The sequence below is a fragment of the Octopus bimaculoides genome, chromosome 4 (assembly GCF_001194135.2).
Source record: "Octopus bimaculoides isolate UCB-OBI-ISO-001 chromosome 4, ASM119413v2, whole genome shotgun sequence".
In the NCBI taxonomy this organism is placed as follows: Eukaryota; Metazoa; Mollusca; class Cephalopoda; order Octopoda; family Octopodidae; genus Octopus; species Octopus bimaculoides.
The window spans coordinates 142,204,900-142,209,990 of NC_068984.1; the positions used below are offsets into that span (position 1 = coordinate 142,204,900).

Genomic DNA, 5,091 nt, shown 5'->3' on the forward strand with positions numbered 1-5,091 from the left:
AGTAGTAGTAGTGGTGGTGGTGGTGGTGGAAGCGGCAAATGTGGTTGTGTTTTGTTGCGTGGTGGCGCTGGTAGCGGCGTTGGATGTAATGCTTCTATCGTTGTTGTTATTCTTGGTGGTGGTGGTGGTGGTGGTGGTAGTGGTTGTTGACGCTGCTGTGCTCGGAGTAGCTGTAGCCATGTTGATGTTAGTGTTGTTAATAGCGATGTAGGTTTGGCAGCAGTGGTTTTTTTTCTTCTTTTTTTTACGACTCATTACGTTCTGAGTTCAAATTCCGCCGAGGTCGACTCTGCCTTTCATCCTTTCGGAGGTCGATAAATTAAGTACCAGTTACGTTCTGGAGTTAGTCTAATCGACTCGCCTCCTCCTGCCAAATTTCAGGCCCCTTGTGCATATAGTACAAAGGATTATCATCATCATCATCATCATCATCATCATCATTACTATTATTATTATTATTACTATTATTATTATTATTATTATTATCAAATTCCGCTGGGGTCGACCTTGCCTTTCATTTTTTCGGGGTCGATAAATTAAGTAGCGAAATTTCAGGTATCCTTTTGTCTATAGTAGAAATGGTTATTATTATTGTTATCATTATTATTACTATTATTATTATTATTATTATTATTATTATTATTATTATTATTATTATTATTATCATTGTCTTTGCACAGCTTCAAACGCTGGAGATGTACTACGATGTCAGCTGTTCACTACCAGTGAACTAAGGTAACACCCCTTATTTTTCTATCCTTATTGCTGCTCCTATTTGTTCCATGTACTTCTCAAGATTTTTACTCACTATTCTCAGGGCTCCGACAATTATTGGTACTACTACCACATTTTTTCATCGACCACAGCTGCTTAACCTCCCAAGCTAACCTGTCATATCTGTCGACTTTTCTTTCTTCCTTATCGCATACCATGTTGTCAGCTGGAAATGCTATATCTATGATCCAGCATCGTTTGCTTTCTTTTTCAGTTATTATTATCATTATTATTATTATTATTATTATTATTATTATTATTATTATTATTATTATTATTATTATTGTTATTATTATGAAAGGAAGCAAACTGGTAGAAGTAAGCATGCCGGACAAAATGCTTAATAGCATTTCTTCTGAGTCATTACATTCCGTGTTCAAATTCCGCAGAGGTAGACTTTGCTTTTTATCCTGTTGTAATCGATAAAATTAGTACCAGTTGAGTTCTAGGGTCGATGCAATCAACTGGCCCCTTGTGCCTATAGCAGAAAGAATTATTAAGTGTTGAGGTGATAGTAGTGGTGGTTGAGGTTATAGTGTGTTGCTGATGACGTTGTAACTGTTGTTGGATGAACTAGTAGTAGTAGTAGTAGTGGTGGTGGTGGTGGTGGTGGTGTTAGTTGTGCTGGTATAGGTAGTGGTAGTGGTCGTGCTAGTGATGGTTGTAGTGGTGGTGGTGGTGGAAGTTGTGAATAGATCAGTGCGTGACAGAAGTTGTTTTGATGGTGGTGGTGGTGGTGGTGATAGGAAGGGCGAGGAGGTGTTTGAAAGAGAAGCAGAAAGTAGGGGTGCGGTGTGAGGCGATGTAAGAGGAACGTTAAAGGGAAGGGGAGGGGTGAAGGTCGTGTTGTATAAGAAGGAGGAAGGGTGTTTGTCTCGTCGTTGTGGTGGAGGAGTTTGGGGCGGGGGTGGAGGGAGAGAAGAATTATATTTGAAAAATGGAGGGAGTAGGAAGAAGGAGAAAGGAGAAGAAGAACAGAATATGTTTAGGGAAGAATGAGAAGGAAAACACAAAAAGAAAGTGAAAGTGTAAGTGAAAGAACGCAGGAAAAAGAAAGAAAGAAAAGAAGGCCGTTTAATAAAGAAGGAATAAAAAATAAGCGAAGGCGGGAAAGAAGGAAAGACTCAGAGGGAGAGAGAGAGAATGATGTGGTTGTGTGGTAAGAAGTTTGCTTCCTAACAACATGGTGCCGGGTTCAGTCCCACCGCATAGTGCCTTGGGCAAGTGTCTTCTACTACAGCCAGAAGACAACCAAGGCCTTGTGAGTAGATTTGATAGACAGAAATTCGTCGTTATATATATGTATATATGTGTGTGTGTGTGTGTGTGTGTGTTTGTTCCCCTCACCGCTTGCTAACCGGTGTTGGTGTGTTTACGTTCCTGTAACTTAGCGGTTCAGCAAAACAGACCGATACAGTAAGTACTAAACTAAAAAAGAAAAAGAAAACATGAACAAAAATGTCCTGGGGTCGATTTGGTCGACTAAAACCCTCCAAAGCAGTGCTCCAGCATGGCTCCAGTTAACTGACTGAAGCAAGTGAAAGAATAAAAGATTAAAGGAATAAAGAGAGAGAGACAGAGAATGAAAAAAGAGACAGAAAGAAAGCCAGAGAGAGAGAGAAAGAGAGAGAGAAAGAGAGAGAGAGAGAGAGAGGGAGAGTGGCTGAGTGAGAATGATTATGAATGAGTATAAAGAATGGGAAGGTAGGAGGGAAGAAAAAAAACAGATAAAGAAGAAATGAAAGAAAGTACGGGAAGGAGGAATTATAAATAAAAGAAAGAGAAGAGAGAGGCATAGAGATAAAGAGACTCGAAGGGGTTGAAAGAAAGTTGTATATAGATATAGGGAGGGGATAGAGTAAGAGGAATGAACGAGTTTTGGGAGACACGAATGGGAATGACGAATTGGTGGTGTTTAAATGAAGGAGAGAGGGTGAGAATGAAGGAAAATAGTAACAAGAAGAGAGAGAGAGAGTGAGAGTGAGAGAGAGGAGGAGTAGTAGTAGTAAAGGTCATGAAGAAAAAAACAGGGTGGTAGTATGTGATGGGTAGCCGGGGGTGTTGGTGGGAGATAAGAAGTTTAAAGGTGGTAGCTGTGAAAGAATGGAGAAGAGAAGGAATGATTGAAGAGAATAGAGTTGGTGGTGATATAAAGCGTGAGGGTTAGTCGGAGGAGATGGAACCGTCGAAGGTGTCGGTGGGAGATAAAGAAGGGTAGGTGTGGTGGGAGGTAAGCGAGCAAGAAAGAAAGGTTATCTGTATATACAGAAGTAAAACGAGGGGAATAGGAAGAGGTGATAGATAGACGAGGGTGTTGGTGGGAGATAAGAGAGTAAATGGTTGTGGTGGTGGTGGTAGTGGTAGATAGGCGGCGGAGGTGGGTGTAGGGAGATAGTTGAATGTGTCGTCTGCAAAATGGTGGCAGAGAAAGAAAGAAAGAAAGATAGAAACAAACGAAAAAAAGAAAAAGAAAAGCGCTACCAAATCAAAGAGAGACCTTGCTTTTCGGTTCGTGTCTAGATTGAAAACTGGCGAATCAGTGAACGAAAGAAATGGCGAGCTGCTCAGCTGGAAATGCTGATTCCTGCTTGATTCCTGCCAGGGAAGCTGCAGCAATTCAAAAGAGAGCATAATATTACGCAAGTCTTTGAAATTGCTTTTCAAATTCTTACTTTCATATCGAACAGGGAGAAGAAGCAGAGAGACGAAAAAGTAGAAGAGAAAAATGGCAAACCATCGATTTTTCCTTCGTTCATTTGTTTGTTTCACTAATTTTATTTTATTATACTTCTTTTCTTTCTTCTTTTCTTTCTGGAGAGATCACCCACCCCTCTCTCTTTCTCTCTTTCTCTCTTTCTCTCTGTCTATCTTTCTCGTTAATTATTCATCTACCCTCTGTATGAGTATGTGCCTGTATGTGTGTATGTATGTGATTGTGTGTGTGGTTCTGCAACGCTCATCTCATCCATTCACTCACTCATTCATTCTCTCATTCACGCCTCTTCTTCTACAGCTTCATTTCCCCTTCTCTTTCATTCTTTGTCTCTTCTTCAATAATGGCGCTCACAAACTCCATCATTGCATCTCTATACCCCCTTCTTTATGTTTCTATGTTTATCTCTAGGTTCTCCTCCTCCTGTCTTTCTCTCACTTTCACCTCCCACTATCACTCATTCCATACTCTTCTTCCTTCTTTCTTCAATAAAACTCATTCAGTTTTCTCTTTTATTCACTTCTGTGTTCATTTCTTCCTTTGTGTATGTCTCTCACACTCTTTCTCTCTCTCTCCCTTTGAATTTTACCTCCTACCGTCACTCATTATAAATTCCTTCTTTCTTCAATAAATCCCTTTCGAGCTTTCTCCTTCCTTGGTCTAACTCTTTCACGTATTCTCGTCTCACTTCGTATTCGTTACTTCACACATACTCAATCACACTCGTTCACTCTCACATCATTACCTCCTCCACCATTTTCCTTTCAATCTCTCTCTCTCTCACTTTCTCTCTCTCACTTTCTCTCTCTCTCTCTCTGTCTCTCTTCACTCCTACTCTTTCTTCTACTCTATCATCTTTCCACCCTCTCATATTTATTCCCCCACCCCCCGCTCCAGTCCCTCTTACTTCTACTCTCTTAAACTTTGCACCTCCGTTATTCCATTCATCTTCACATAAATCTCTCTCTCTCTTTTCCCCCCTCTTTCTATTTCTTTATCTAACCCTAACTCTCCCCTTCACTCCAACCTCTACTGCCACAGCTTCTCTCTTTCCCTCTTCCCCCCTCTCTCTCTCTCTCTCTCTCTCTCTCTCTTTCACCCTCACTCACACGCAAGCATTGGCTCCTCCCACATATTTTCTCTCTATCTTTTTCTGCTACCCAGCTACCCTTTTACTTCTTCACCTCACCCGTTTCCTCCACCCCCAAGATTTCTTTACATTTATGCTCCCCCTCTCTTTCCATTTCTCTCTCTCTCTCTCTCCCTGTCTCTTTCCCGCTATCTTTAATACCCTATCTCCCACTTCCCCCCCTCTCTCACTTCACACCTTTCCCTTCTACCCCGTCAAACTCTACTCACAATTTCCTTATCTCTCGTTTTTCCGCCCCACCCTTTTCTTCCATCCATCCGTCTCTCCTCTCTGTCTCTCTCTCTCAATCTCTCTCCCTCTAATCCCTTACTTTCTTCGTTCTTTTCCATCCACTAACTCCGCCTATTATCTTTTCACCAATCCCTCTTACTACCACTCACACACCTCTCTCACTATATCTATCAGTTATCAACACCATTCTCTCTCTCTCCTATATATATATATATATATATAT

General features: G+C 41.0%; 1 long non-coding RNA gene across 1 annotated transcript in view; it reads left to right on the top strand.

Moving 5' to 3' along the window:
* The window catches only part of LOC128247695 (uncharacterized), a 178,804-nt gene that overhangs the window by 26,153 nt on the left and 147,560 nt on the right, over nt 1-5,091 (top strand). Inside the window, exon 2 of the long non-coding RNA XR_008264062.1 lies at nt 681-735. This is a non-coding gene — a long non-coding RNA (uncharacterized LOC128247695). The remainder of the gene's footprint in view (nt 1-680; nt 736-5,091) is intronic.